The sequence below is a fragment of the Eschscholzia californica genome, unplaced genomic scaffold, assembly GCF_041429995.1.
Source record: "Eschscholzia californica isolate CP2 unplaced genomic scaffold, dmEscCali1.0.p SCAF_5, whole genome shotgun sequence".
Classification (NCBI taxonomy): Eukaryota; Viridiplantae; Streptophyta; class Magnoliopsida; order Ranunculales; family Papaveraceae; genus Eschscholzia; species Eschscholzia californica.
The window spans coordinates 26,545,720-26,561,663 of NW_028238472.1; the positions used below are offsets into that span (position 1 = coordinate 26,545,720).

The 15,944-nt window shown below is 44.4% G+C and overlaps 1 protein-coding gene across 1 annotated transcript in view; it reads right to left on the reverse strand.

Annotated features, from left to right (window-relative positions):
* The window catches only part of LOC147538028 (uncharacterized), a 199,868-nt gene that overhangs the window by 14,939 nt on the left and 168,985 nt on the right, over window positions 1-15,944 (reverse strand). The gene's annotated exons all lie outside the window — the stretch shown is intronic.

Here is a 15,944-nt window from a genome sequence, read left to right on the forward strand (position 1 = left end):
TGAGTCCGACGGTGAAAACGGAAGTCAAATCGGAGTTGGGACAGAAAAGTTACGGAGGAAAGAAGTCGAAGGATATCTTTGTCCTTTCCAGAAAATTAGAAATGTAGAAATATATGTTTGAAGGCACCCCCTTGAGTGTCCTAAATGAGAGGCAAAGCCCAACTCCCGAAGTCCGATACCTACAAGAAGAAGAGCAATATGAAATTTTATGAGCACCCTGTTTAAATGGTCAAAGTCAAGGTCATATGACCAAGTCTAGGGCTTGACTTGGGGTTAGAAAGAGAGAGTCAAGTCAGACATTAGATGATCTTCTCACATTAGAAACTTGGGTTTGGGGGAGTTAGGGTTCTTGGAGGGAAGTTTGGAGCTAGAGAGAGAAAGGGAGGAGAATCCGGCCAAAGCTTGGCCGACCAACACTCAAGGCCGGCCAAAGCTCGGCCGGAACCACAGTAGCGTGAGTGAGAGGCGACCAGTAGCTAACACGAGACAACAGCCACCATTGAAGATGCTCGGGAATTGAAGATACAACAACTCCGGTCTTCCTTCTCGGGGGACAGCAACACGAGACGAACAACTGCTCGGGAAAGGGACGAACAGAGCAGCTCGGGGCTTTTTCTTGTAGCCGAATCTTCAACACTAAAGCTCCGCTGAAGCTTTAGCAACTCGGGATTTGAAGGGAGGACATGGGGCTAGTGCTATTCGGCTGGGAACAGTAACTTTCTTGGCTGGGCCTTTTTCTTGGCCGGAACTTCAAGTTTTCTTGGCCGGAGTTGGTTGTTATATTTTGCCCGAAAAACTTAGGGGATTTGCTATTGAGGCTCTTGTCTTGATCCCTTTGGTGTTTGATTTTGCTTTTGGTTACAAACTTCTAGAGAAAGAAAGCTTTGGTGAGCTTTCATGGTGGATTGTTCTTGAAAAGAAGAAGAAGGTATTGTTCGTTAATGGGAACCCTGTTTTTCCTTGAGGGGACACCTAATCTGCACTGTTAAGGGGAAATCAGGACATCGCTAAGGGGAGATTGGCAGCAGTTAACACATATATTATCCGACGATCCTAGCCTTCGCGCCTATTCGGAAAAGGGGGATTTCAACCTTAACTCGTGTCTTTCTTTATTTTCTTCTCGTTTATTATGTGTTTCACCATGTCTAGCTAGCTTTTGTAATCGGATACTCGTGAAGCATGAATTGATTTGTGATGAAATGACTCATTGTTTATTGAATGTTAGTTTGTTCAACTTCGTCTGATTTTATAAATTAGAAACCTCGATCCTAATCGTTTATTGACATATCATTTGATAGTTCGTACTTAATTTGATAGTCGATGCTTAGTGACTTTTGATCGGTTATACTTGGTTTGACGGACTATGCTTAGGAGTATCATATTTATTCATTGCCAACTTATTTGATAGTGTGTCATTGGTTTGATATTCGATGCTTAGTGACTTTTGATCGACTATGCTTAGTTTTACACATTATGCTTAGAATTGTCAATGTGGATGAAGTTAGCTAAACTTTCATGCTTTAGATAATTAGTTATTGTCATTATCGATCTTGCGGATCGAAGTATCTTTCTCAACCGACTCTTCTTGCAATTTGTTTCCCGAATCTCTCCCACTTCTATTTTAGTTAGTTTTATTTGTTTGTTTATGTCAAATCAATCCAAAAACCCAAATCATTATCTTTCTGTTTTAGTCTAAGTTAGTCAGTGACACCTAGACCGGTGGGCTAGACTCTCTCGATATTCGAATCACCTTCCTATCTTCGTGGAGCGATCCCGGTTTTACCGGGTTATTACTTGACGCCCGTATACTTGCGGGTCGAGACCTTTTAGGCCCTTCACCATGCTTGAAAGTCCAACCAGTAACTAAACCCTATTTCTCTCGACATTTCTAAACCCTAACTATTGCATTTACTTATCTCCTTCTGAACAAAAGTATGCTTATATCATGATTTCTATTTCTCAATTCAGAAACTGGTAAAAACCTACGTATTCTCTATAGTGCACTACAATGGGTTGTAGATCGGAAGAAAGAATTGAAATCTGAATCTAGAGTGTGCTCGGATGGAAATCAATGTGTTGCTGATGAAGAACCAGATTGGATGAGGGATTTTACTCCAGATGTAAAAAATCCAGTTGAAGATAAGAAGATAAAGAAACTGTTGGGTTTTTTATATCCATAGTGTTGTAAGCGGAATCTCAAACATTTAATGGATGTAGGCGATATTTGAAACAACATTTGATATTGTCGGTACCAATGGTGTAACTTTTCCGAGAAACTTGGTGGTGTTCTTGATGATATCGTAATTCATCTTTCCCGATTATAAATAATTAAGTATAATAAAATTATCGACCTTTAGGGTCTCCTTCGTGATCTTTAGGATCTTTAATTTGTGACCAATAGGGTCTTTTTATTTTATTTTGGGTTAATTCCGTTTTGGCCCCCGATTTGTGACCAACTCGCCGTTTTGGCCCCTATAAGTGTCCGGCAGTTCGTTTTGGCCCCAATTTCCTATTTGGCCCCAACATATTTTTGTAAGCTTCTCCGTTCTGCCCTTATGGCAATTTTGTAAATTAAATGTATTTTCTTTCTCTTTGTCCACCTCACTAAGCAATTGCCACGTCATATTCGTCCACATAAGGTCGCCGGAAAATGTCGCCGGCGACATCAATTCCGGCGACCACCATTTTTTTTTTCAACTTCTTCTTCTCCAACCAACCATCTCCTTCCTTCTTCTTTTCTCTCTCTCTCTCTCCTTCCTCTTCTCTCTCTCTCTCTCTCTCTCTCTCTCCTTCTTCTTCTCTCTCTCTCTCCCCCCTCTTCTCTCTCTCTAAAATAATTAGGTTTCCGGCGACCTTATGTGGACGAATATGACGTGGCAATTGCTTAGTGAGGTGGACAAAGAGAAAGAAAATACATTTAATTTACAGAATTGCCATAAGGGTATAATGGAGAAGCTTACAAAAATATGTTGGGGCCAAACAGGAAATTGGGGCCAAAACGAACTGCCGAACACTTATAGGGGCCAAAACGGCGAGTTGGTCACAAATCGGGGGCCAAAACGGAATTAACCCTTTTATTTTTGCAATATTGTACTCCTTTCCCTTCACGTTGTCTTTACTTGTGCAAGTTCATGTTGTTATTTATTTTAGTAAACCCTTGTTGTACTCAAAGGAGTCAAAACTCTCAAACCATGTAATGTATTGGATTGTATTCCTTCGTATGAATGTAATTCTGGTTTATCTAAAAAAAAAAGTAGACCAATGTTCACAAAATCTTTGTAACAGGAGCAATATTCTTATTTGCCTAGATGGCTGACATCTTTTAAGTTAGGATTATTTTCCAAATAGCCCCCAACTTTATGACCAGCTCTCTGCCTAGGTCCCTACTTTATCGAAAATACCAAGATAGTCCCTGTAGACGGTGAGAAGTCTACGGGTCAGAAGTTAGAAGGTCGGAAACGTGAACGTCTTCTGGAATTCCAAACGTCGAATTCTTGATTGATGGGCACCAACAACGTCAAGAAGAAACCTGCAAAAGAAAGTGAACAAACCCGTGAAGACTTGGGGGACACCGGGATGGTGCCTGCCAAGGGCCCTCCGACGATCAAGTCAACAAAGTATTACAATGAAATAATAAATGAAAAGCCGAGGGTATAACCGTTGATGTATAATCGGAGAGTGGCTAGGCTCGTAGAATGACCGAGTTCGCATCTACGGGAGTGAGATGATCAGAAGTATGAGAGTGGATGTTACCAGTAGCGTCGAGCAAGAAGAAGGTTGGGATCTCCTCGAAGACGTCTGGAAGTGTCGAGCAGGAAGCGTCGAGCCGGAAGCGTCGAGCAGGAAGCGTCGAGTAGGGATAAGCTTTAACACCCTTGAGGCGTCTAGTAGTGTCGACGACCAGAACCAGGTGAACTTGTATGCCAAATGTCTCAAGGATAGTCGAAGAACAGAGAGCGAGTGGAGAAGAAGAAGTAGTATGAGTTGCTTTGCTCTGCTTTCGATGATCTGAGAAATGAAAGTGCTCCTCTTTATATAGGCTTGAGGAGTGATCCGTTGGGGGGAGTAACGGTTTGACCATTACAGAGTAAATGCATGGCAAGATACCTGGGATGTGGTGACGTGTGCACGAGTTGTACATGCACAACGGTTGTGCATGTTCTCTGGTAATGACTCTCAGTGTGCATGTACATGGTCTTATTATTTATGTGAGACGTTACCATGTTATGCCTTTCATTCGTTGGTGGAGTTACGTTGACCAAGTCTGAGATCTTTGTCATTATGGATATATTTGACATGTAGAGGATCTCTTCATTAAATAATCTCTTACACGTGGTGCGTGGAGATATAGACGTGTCGAGCGCCAGACGTGTGGAGATTCGGGCGTGTGGAGTTTTGTGCATGTGGAAACTCTTTGCACGTGATTGGGCCTTGACACGAGTTTTAGGGTTTAGTTGACGAGGGCCCATTAAGAGACTTCTGGGTTGGGCCCAAACAAGGACAAGCGAGTCGAGTTGGGTTTGACGTCTCAATGGACATTTTATCGTCGAGGGCCCAGGTGTAGTTTTTGGTCAACACAGTTTGTCCCCCACTCTCTATGTAAATGGTCTATTTCCTTGGAGAGTAGATGAGGAAGAGGGAACGAGAGCGATCTCGTTGGTCAGATGATTTCTGTGTTAGGTGTGTAAACCCGGCTAACAATATTGCAGCCCTGCTTGGGAGGACAAGTCCGGGAGACCTTCTCCGGCGTCGGGCAGGTTCCGAGATGTCCCTCGCGTTGTCGGACAACGTTGAAGGTTCGTTTGAGGCGATTCGAGGGTCGTCCCCACGCTGCCCAGGCAGCGTGGAGGATTCCCGCGCCGCCTGGCAGCGTGGAGACCCCTTTCACGCTGTTTGGGCAGCGTGGAGAGTCCGCTGTTGTCGAGCTACGACGCCGGGAGTTCTTTTTCGGGGTGACCGAATTTGGTGACTTGGCAGAGTTGTGCCATGTGGACGCCCAGGTGGCGTTTATGTCATGGATCATCAGGATCTTGCCATGTGGCGATGTGACCGGTGAGTCAACGTGACCCTTTGATCAGGGGTTGGGAGCCCTATAAAAGGGATACTTAGGCCTTTGAAGTTCATTGTTGTGAAATTTTTTAGAGCTCTGGATTTCTAGAAGCTGTTTTCTCCTGTTCTTCGCATTCTTCGTGATCTTCATACCAATTCTCAACAAGTAAGTCATTTTTTCATTTTTTGAAATTTCGATCCTTCGATCTGTTTTCGTCGTATGGAACTTGCTATTTTACGTTTGTCTTACCGATCAGCATGTTCTTCCATATTAATGCTTGTAAGAAACTTCCCGTATGCATGTGAACTTGTAGTAGACGTATGCACCCACTCGTAGTAGTTATAGGGATACACGGGAACCTGTAGACGTTGTGGGAGGATGTGTAAACTAGGAGTAGTTGTAGATGTGCATGCAAACTGGTAGTAGTTGTAGTACAAGTAAACTTGTAATTCGTATTGGCGCACGAGTGAACCGGTGAAGCATGTAGGAGTACACGTAAATTAGTAGCACGTGTTGGTGTGCATGTAAAACTTGTAGTACGCGTAGTTGTAAACGTAAACTTGTGAGGTGGAGGTGTGTACACGTACTCATGAGGAGGATGCGTGTATAATCTCTGACGTGTATCTGTGCACAAGAGAAAAAATTGCTCAACCCTGTAAGTAGTACGGAAAATACCTCAATTTAACGTGACTCGTCTATACGCGTTCTTGATTCGTAAGTGTCTTTATTTTGTACATGCCTCCATTTTGCACGCGATTTTCAGTTAGTCTGTCCTGTACTCGTGTGAGGCATTCCTGAGTGTGTTTTCCCTTTGATACGTAGGATGGCCAGGACTTTCCCATACAACCGTGAATAAAGTAGCGCTGAGCTTTCTCCGCATTTAGGTGGAGAGCCTCATGTTGACTCGTCTTCTGATGACGAGATCGATGTGGAACAACAACTCTCGGTGCTGACTGAGGAGTGCGTAGAAAACCTCAGGATGAGGTATCAAATTCCAGCAACTCTAAAGATGAGAGCGCCTGAACCCGGTGAAACTGTAGTGAGTCGCATCGACCTGGATATTATGCCCTTTATGAGAACTTTCTGGAAGCGGGCATACGATTCCCCATTTCTTGTCTGGTGAGGGATGTGTTGGTCAGGTTTGGGATAGCCCCTACTCAACTCATGCCGAACGCGTGGAGGTTGTTGATGGCTTTGGAAAAGCTTGGGGAGAATCTGAACGAGCCTTTAACCGCGCAAGATGTAACCGCCCATTATTTCATGAAAGCAAATAATCATGGATCAAGGCAGTACCAACTCAAAGTCCGTCCAAGGATGCAACAAGTTATAGTCGGTTTGCCACGTTCTGAAAAGAATTGGCAGGGTCGGTTCTTCTTTGTTAAGAGAGACGGCGTGTTTGCCTCACGCGAGTACGGGAATGTCTCGTTCAGATGGAGAGATGCTCGTGAGTGTTGTCCATATTGTCGATTTCGCTTTCACATGCTTTGTTTTCGTGTGTTAGGTTTTCACATGTTTTGTTTTCACATGTTTTGTTTCTCACATTTTGTTCCACATGTTTTGTTTCACACGTTTTGTTCCACATGTTTTGTTCCACATGTTTTGTTCTGACATCTGCTCTGTTTAATGTAGAATTGGCAGACGGGAACTTGCACGGACTTTCTCGTGAAGATCAGATAGCCAAGTTCCAGAATTTCTGGGAGGAGCCCGTATTGAGGAGGAGTTGGAGAAGGTTGGTTTTCGGAGAGACTGAGTCTGTAGCTCCTAGACGCGAACAGGGTACGTGTTCTGCTTTTTGCGCGCATCATCTTTCTCCAGCCGTTTGACTTTTACCTGTTTCCTTCGCGCGCGTAGATGTTTTCTTCAGCTGTTTCCTTTATTTTTTACAGGTGGAAATATGGCTCCAAGAAAGAGTTTGAAGGTACCATCAGCTAAGGAGGTGGCCTCCAAGAAGAAAATTCCAACGAAGAAGCCGAGGGTCGAATCATCTCCCGAGCGTGTGCTCGTTCATCCCCCTACTTCTGGTGTTGGGCCCTCTTCCTCGAGAGTTAATACGCATGAGGCAGACTCTGGAGCGATGCACGTGGATTTTTCCTCCTCGATGTCGGTGTTCGAAGATCCATCCTCCCTTCGACGTGTTTCTAGCTCCTTAACTTTTGAGAGTGATAAAGCCTATCTTAAGAAGATAGGTGTTCAGAAGGCGTTGGAGCAGACGGCGCTTAGTGGTTACCAGGTTTGTAGTTCAAAAAGTGTTGGAGCAGACGTATGCTACGTTATCGGCTTCCCGACTTGTATGTGTTAACATACATATTCTTTGTTGTAGGCGATGATGAGTGCGAACTACGCCCAAGAACATATTAGTTCTTTGAACGCGCAGATCGAAGCGGAGAGTAGTCGCCACGCAGAGTCGGAGAGAGCCATGCAAGGGCGCTATGAGGAGTTAGAGCCCAAGTACTCCAAGCTGAAAATCTCGCATAAGAAGTGTGAGGGAGTGCTTAAAGAGATGAGTTACAATACCGTGGCAGTAGCTCGAGGGGAGGTGATGAAGGAGTATGTCGCGAAGGAGCACACGGAGTGGGACTTGGAGGGGGAGATTGCGTGTCATGAGGCCCTGAAGGATGTTGACTACTACATAGATTCTTGCTCTGACTAGAGATGTCTTTTGAGTCGTGGACTCTATTTCTTTCTTTGCTCGTATGTTTTTGTTTCAGTAGTAGTTGATGGATTTCGTGAATGGGTGAGTTTTTGCCCCATTCTTTTTAAGTATTTTGACTTGAACTTGGTGAGACGTTGATGCTCACTTGTTATATTCTGAATGAAGTATTTCGTTTACGCTTATATTGTGTACACAAGTTATGAATGTGTTCTTTGTATGAGCAATCGGGTTGCTTTTTATAAGTCGTGTTGACTTATGTTTTGTAGACTATATTGAACTTGTGTACGTATAAAGACGAGTAGAAGTAAGAAACTTAGGCTTTGGAATCCACACATAAATGAAATAATACCTCGAGAAATCCTTTATTGAGACAAGTAGTACGAGTACAAGACAATCAGGTTGTCGCCTATAAGCCTTTTTACAAGAAGAGAGGCAATCGGGTTGCCGAGTACATGTAAAACAAATGAGCAATCGGGTTGCTAAGTATATGTAAAGAAAATGTGCAATCGGGTTGCCACTTTGTCGATGCTTGCGAATGTAGACAGACAAACGGATTGTCTTGTAGTTGAGTTTGTTGTACATTCACACCTGGTTTATGTTATCTTTTCATGCGTTTTTATTGCTTCTTCATCTGTTGCTTCTTCATATGTCTTTACGTGCATTTCGTTGTTTCTTTGTTCATGCTTGCTTGCTTTTTCCCACATCTGTTTGTCCTGTGAAAATACATCATGAGTGTGTTCCCCCCAGCCTAAGTGTAGTACTGAACTTTGTGCTGGACTTAGGCTGTGATTTCCTTCGGCAAGAGGGTCAATGGCAAGAGGTGCCATTGACCCTCCGACGCTCAAGTTAGTCAAGTACTAAAAGAGAAGCGAAAGATGAAATATTTGAGTTTAGAGTGCGGAAACTACTTCCCATTTCCTCTCGACATGTTCTTGTGAGCGTGAAACGTGTACTGGTGTGAAGATGTTTCTACCTGCGCAATTTCCGTTGAGGGGCTATAGTCGGTGAAAATCCCACCGACTCTCCGATGCCTAAGTCAGTACATGTACAAGCAGGAGAGAAAACAAAGAAGTAATAATAGAGTTTAGAAATGATACAGTTTGAGATGCACGGCATTCCAACTGTTGTTTATGTCACGTCCATCTTGTGCTTGAATTTTATACGCGCCTTGTCCTACCACTTTAGTGATCTGATACGGGCCTTCCCAAGTGGGTGCAAGTTTTCCAGCACCGCTTTCTTTGGTGTTCTGGAACACTTTTCGAAGAACCCAATCTCCTACCTTAAACGTTCGAGTTCGTATGTTTCTGTTGTAATGACGTGCCACTTTCTGCTGGTAAGCTGCATTTCTAATGGCTGCCATATCACGAATTTCGTTGAGCATGTCAAGATTGTGGTTGAGTTGTTGCCAATTGCTTTCTTCTTCCGTCCATTGGTAACGAGTAGACGGAAGACTTGCTTGTGCTGGTATGACGGCTTCTGAGCCGTAAGCGAGAGAGAAAGGGGTTTCTCCTGTTGGAGTTCGCATAGTTGTTTTGTATGCCCATAGGACTCCAGGTAGTTCATCTGCCTAGGCCCCTTTGGCCTTCTTCAGTCTTTTCTTTATTGTATTCATGATTGTTTTGTTTGAAGATTCGACTTGTCCGTTAGCTTGGGGGTATCTTGGAGTTGAGAAGTTTAGTTTGATCCCCCATTCTTTGCAAAAATCTTGAAAGTCGAAACTAATGAATTGCGAACCGTTGTCGGTCACAATTTCTTTTGGAACGCCAAACCTGCAAATGACATTCTTCCAAATAAAACTTTTTACCTCTCTATCTCAAACTTGGTGGAATGCTTCTGCTTCAATCCATTTGATGAAGTAGTCCTTCACAGCTAACATGTACACCCGTTGTCCAGGTGCTGTAGGAAGTTCTCCTACTATGTCCATCCCCCATTTCATGAATGGCCAAGGAGATAGTATTGAGTTGAGACGTTCTGGGGGGAGATGAGATGTGGGTGCGAAGCGTTGACAACTATCACACTTCTTTACAAAGTCAATGCAATCTGACCTCATAGTTGGCCAATAGTACCCGGCAGTGAGTACTCTAGTCGTTAGACTGCGTCCTCCGGAATGATTCCCACATTCTCTTGCATCTAATTCAGTGAGGACGTACCTGGCTTCTTGTGGGGTGATACACTTGAGATAAGGTCCTGAGTATGACCTCTTGAGTAGTTGTCCATCTAGGATGGTTTATCGGGCAGCTTTAGCACGAATCTTTCTCGCTTCTCCTTTGTCTTCTGGTAATTCATCATATTCCAAGTATCGAATCAAGGGATTCATCCAGCTATCGATTTGATCCGTAGCGGCTACCTCTGAAGTAGGATTTTTCCACACTGCTGGCCACTCGAGCAAAACTAGAGGAATATTTTGATTTACCTTTGTTTGAATTGAAGAACCGAGGTTAGCGAGCGCATCAGCGTGTCCATTCTCTAGACGAGGTATCTGTGTTATGTTCATTTCTTTGAAGGACGTTTGTAACTCTTTTACGTGAGCAAGGTATGCAGTCATCTTGGCGTCACGTGCTTGATAAGCTCCCTGTAACTGGTTGACAATGAGTTGGGAGTCTGACTTAACGTCTAATCTCTGGATTCCCATTTCTTTTGCAAGTGTAAGCCCAGCTATAAGTGCCTCGTATTCAGCTTCATTGTTTGTTGCTTTGAATGCACAACGGATAGCTCGTTGTATTAGATCTCCTTCGGGAGAAGTCAGAGCTATCCCCAACCCTACACCGTTCATGTTGCTTGAACCATCTACTGATAGGTTCCACTTCTGTTCGCTTTTGTCGGTTAAGCACAACAACTCTTTCTCTGCCTGTATTAGTATGTTAGGTGAAAAATCAACAAGGAAATCAGCTAATACATGTGATTTGATGGCGGTCCTTGGTTGGTATGAAATGTCATACTCACTCAGCTCCACTGCCCACTTAGTGAGACGTCCAGAAAGTTCAGGTTTGTGGAGAACATTCTTTAGAGGAAATGTCGTAACGACCACTATTGAGTGACACTGGAAATAAGGTCTGAGTTTACGAGCAGCAGTAACCAGTGCAAGGGCAAGCTTTTCTAACCGGCTGTATCGGGTCTCTGCGTCTAGAAGTGATTTGCTCACGTAGTAGACTGGAAGTTGTTTTTTATCTTCCTCTCGTACCAACACAACGCTTACTGTTGTCTCCGCAACTGCCAAATAAATGTAAAGTTTCTCACCTTCTTTGGGTTTTGAGAGTAGAGGTGGTGAGGTCAGGTACGCTTTGAGTTGCTGAAGTGCATCTTCGCATGCTGGCGTCCACTCAAAGTTTTTTGACTTGCGTAGGGTGGCGAAGAAAAGGTAGCACTTTTCAGAAGATTTTGATATGAAGCGACTGAGTGCGGCGACTCTCCCTGCTAACTTCTGCACGTCTTTTATGCAAGTGGGAGATGGAATGTTCATGACTGCTTGTATCTGTTCTGGGTTGGCTTCGATTCCTCTTTGTGTCACCATGTAACCTAAGAATTTTCCTGAGGAAACACCAAATGAACATTTAGCAGGGTTTAGTTTCATGTTATACCTTTTGAGGTGATCGAGATGTTGTTCCGCTTCCAATGACTTAACCAACATGTCGTCTATATACACTTCCATCGTATCCTCTATCATTTCAGCGAACATTCGGTTGACGAGCCTCTGGTAAGTGGCTCCTGCGTTCTTCAAGCCGAATGGCATTACTTCGTAGCAAAAGATGCCTCTTTCTATCACAAAGGCAGTTTTCTCTTGATCATCAGGATGCATCAAGATCTGATTGTACCCGGAGAAGGCATCCATGAAACTGAGGAGTTCGTGTCCAGATGTAGCGTCGACTAGCATGTCAATATGTGGTAATGGAAAGGAGTCTTTTGGACACGCCTTGTTGAGGTCGGTAAAATCGATATACACTCTCCACTTGCCATTCTTCTTTTTTACCACTACTACATTAGCAAGCCAGTCGGGATAGTGGACCTCATGAACTGAACCGATGTCGATCAACTTTTGAATTTCTTCGTTGATTACTTTGTTTCTTTCTGGGGCAAACTTTCTCCTCTTTTGCTTGACCGGAGGGAAGCTCGGATCAACCTGTAATTTATGAACGACAACTTGCGGATCAATACCTGTCATGTCAGCGTGTGACCATGCGAAGCAGTCAATGTGAAGCGTGAGGAATTCTACTAGCTTTTCTCTGAGCGTAGGATTCAGTCTTGAACCGATCTGTACTTTATGATATGTTAGCTCTGAGTGAATTTGTACTTCATCCAACTCCTCCATAGTTGGCTTGTCTGGGTCACTATGGAGTAGTTGTTTGGTCTGTAATTGTTATAAGGGAGCTTTGGGCGTCTTCAAGGTGTTTTTGTAGCAGTTTCGAGACGTGTTTTGTTCGCCTTTGACTTCACGTACCCCCCACGAAGTAGGGAACCTTATAACTTGGTGGAAGGTCGATGGGACCGCCCTTATGTTGTGGATTCAAGGACGTCCAAGTATGATGTTGTAGGCGGAGGGACTGTCGATTACTACGAAGGTTGTACTCATGTTGATTCCACCTGCAAAAACAGGTAAAGAAATTTCGCCGAGCGTGTACTTTTGCTCGCCACTGAAACCGATGAGAATGGTGGGTCGGCGACATATACTCGTTTCTTCCAGTCCCATTCCTCGCAATGCATGTAAAAACAACACGTTAGTAGATGAACCATTATCAACAAGTATTCTTTTAACAAAGATGTTCGAGATAGTGAGTGAGATAACGAGAGCGTCATGATGAGGGTTGACGATCCCTGATGCTTCATTGTCAGGGAAGCAAAGAACTTGATCAGTGAAGGCACATGAAGAGGCTTTAGGTGAGTGAGCAGCTGGGTTGGCAGCGATACGAGCACTTCTTTTGGCGGCTGAATGACTGACTCCGCTTACTTCTGATCCTCCCGTGATAACCAAACATGTTTTTGTTGGAGTTGGTTCCTCTGGTTCCTTTGGATGAACATCTCTTTGGGCTATAGTGTTTTTCCCTTTATCTGTCAATAGGTCAGTGAGGTGACCTCTCTTCAAGAGTTCAGCTACTTCTAGTCGAAGGGCTATGCAATCAGCGGTCATGTGCCTGTGGTCAGCGTGGACCTCACACCACTTGGTATTGTCTCTCTTGTCACTAGGAGTTTTTGTCTTGGCGGGCCATCTTACTACATTGCCCATTCCTTTCATTACAGCGACTACTTCGACAGGTTCAATGTTGAGATTGTATTCTGGAATTTTGGAGCGAACAGGCGCTTGATTTTTATCACTTGGACGCCCAGAGGGAGTGCTGAATGGTTTCCTGTTCTCCCTGGACAAGGGTCCTCTGGATGTTGGATATGGTTCTGCATGTCGACGATCGGCATTTCTGTCGGACTGTCTAGAGCGTCGATCACTGTTTCTTCCTTCATACGAGTATGACCTGGTTCGGTGGGCTTCGTCTTCTTCCCAACGAATTTCTACCCACGCCCTTGCTAATACGTCTTCCATTGTAGTGCAGTTGAACTTTGTGAGTTCTTTGTAAAGCTCTCCATCTGGTAGAAGACCTTTTCTGAAGGCGTCTACAGCAGTTTCCTGGTTACAATAAGGGATAGATACTTTATCCCTGTTAAATCTTCTTACGTAGTCACGTAGTGGTTCTCTTCTTCTTTGGTGGACTCGGTACAAGTCACCAGAAAGTTTTTCCAACTTTTTGCTGCTGGCGAATTGTTCGACAAAGGTGTCCGTCAACTGGGCAAATGATGCAATCGAGTTATTTGGGAGGTTTGTGTACCACTGCAATGCTGGTCCGATGAGACTAGACCCAAAACTTTCGCACATGCAGGCTTCACGAAGGTCTCTTGGAATAGCTGCTGTGAACATCCTCTATTTGTAAGAGGCAATGTGGTCATCTGGGTCAGATGTACCATCATACATCTTCATGTTCGGGAAAGAAAACTTCTTTGGCATCTCCACCAATGCGATAGCGTCGACAAAGGGCGAGTCAGCGTAGCTGTGAGGAAGACTCTTTTTGAAAGGAGTGGGCATTCCTGGAATACGTGTAATCAATGCTTCCATCTCTGCCAATTTCTTTGCCATTGCCTGTTCTAGAGGAGTACCTGTAAACGCAAACGGAAGCGAATCAGAAGATACATTAACTTGAGTTGATCCTTTTGTCATAGGATACATAGTAGGTAAAGTATATGGGAGAGAAGAGTAAAAGGGTGTAGTAGTTGGAAGAGTTTGATGCGTGTGCTGGGAGACACGTAATGGTGTGACAGGAGTAGCGGTAGGGATTGGAGTTGATCCTCCAACTGTTACAGGAATTTCTTGACTCGAGGGGCCTGCTCCTTCTGTACTTGTAGGAACTGGTCTGGCATTTCTAGAGGTATGAATTCTGGAACCTCCTGGAGTCGTCATAGAAAGTTCAGTAATTTTTCCTGGAGTAATTGGTTCTCTGCTGTAACCAACAGGTTCTCTTCTTCCATCGCTTTGAAGCGTTCAAAGTTCTCTCGTACTTGAGCGGTAAGTGCAGCAAGTTGAGCAGAAACGTCAAGGGGAGCAGATGTCATGTTTTCTTCCATTTGGCTGATTGTCTTCGTTGTTAGTTGTTGAGGCCCCACGGTGGGCGCCAAGCTGTAGACGGTGAGAAGTCTACGGGTCGGAAGTTTGAAGGTCGGAAGCGTGAACGTCTTCTGGAATTCCAAACGTCGAATTCTTGATTGATGGGCACCAACAACGTCTAGAAGAAACCTGCAAAAGAAAGTGAACAAACACGAACAAACCCGTGAAGACTTGGGGGACACCGGGATGGTGCCTGCCGAGGGCCCTCCGACGGTCAAGTCAGCAAAGTATTACAATGAAATAATAAATGAAAAGCCGAGGGTATAACCGTTGATGTATAATCGGAGAGTGGCTAGGCTCGTAGAATGACCGGAGTTCGAATCTACGGGAGTGAGATGATCAGAAGTATGAGAGTGGATGTTACCAGTAGCGTCGAGCAAGAAGAAGGTTGGGATCTCCTCGAAGACGTCTGGAAGTGTCGAGCAGGAAGCGTCGAGCCGGAAGCGTCGAGCCGGAAGCGTCGAGCCGGAAGCGTCGAGCCGGAAGCGTCGAACAGGAAGCGTCGAGCAGGAAGCGTCGAGTAGGGATAAGCTTTAACACCCTTGAGGCGTCTAGTAGTGTCGACGACTAGAACCAGGTGAACTTGTATGCCAAATGTCTCAAGGATAGTCGAAGAACAGAGAGCGAGTGGAGAAGAAGAAGTAGTATGAGTTGCTTTGCTCTACTTTCGATGATCTGAGAAATGAAAGTGCTCTTCTTTATATAGGCTTGAGGAGTGAGCCGTTGGGGGGAGTAAAGGTTTGACCGTTACAGAGTAAATGCATGGCAAGATACCTGGGATGTGGTGACGTGTGCACGAGTTGTACATGCACAACGGTTGTGCATGTTCTCTGGTAATGACTCTCAGTGTGCATGTACATGGTCTTATTATTTATGTGAGACGTTACCATGTTATGCCTTTCATTAATGGGGGATATTCGTTGTTGGAGTTACGTTGACCAAGTCTGAGATCTTTGTCATTATGGATATATTTGACATGTAGAGGATCTCTTCATTAAATAATCTCTTACACGTGGTGCGTGGAGATATAGACGTGTCGAGCGCCAGACGTGTGGAGATTCGGGCGTGTGGAGTTTTGTGCATGTGGAAACTCTTTGCACGTGATTGGGCCTTGACACGAGTTTTAGGGTTTAGTTGACGAAGGCCCATTAAGAGACTTCTGGGCTGGGCCCAAACAAGGACAAGCGAGTCGAGTTGGGCTTGACGTCTCAATGGACATTTTATCGTCGAGGGCCCAGGTGTAGTTTTTGGTCAACACAGCCCCCATCTTTTAAGTTAGGGTTATTTTCCAATAGCCATCACATGACCGACCTTTGAGCCTTCCTCCGAGCACCCCTTCCGAGTCCGGTTCTTTCTATCTTTGTTCTAAATCGCCATTGGAACCCGTTTGGCCTATTTAGTTGGATCTAATCCATCTTAAACTTAGTTCCCTCTAGTCAAATCTCTCCAATCAAGTCACCACTCTTGTGTGTAACCCGTTGTAGGATTCGGTCTATGTTAGCCGCGAATAATCGAAGTGATCCGACAATCGTAACCGGCATCTAGCAAAGCATTACGATCCTTAATTCGACCGGACTAGATGATCTTCCGGATTAGTTCAT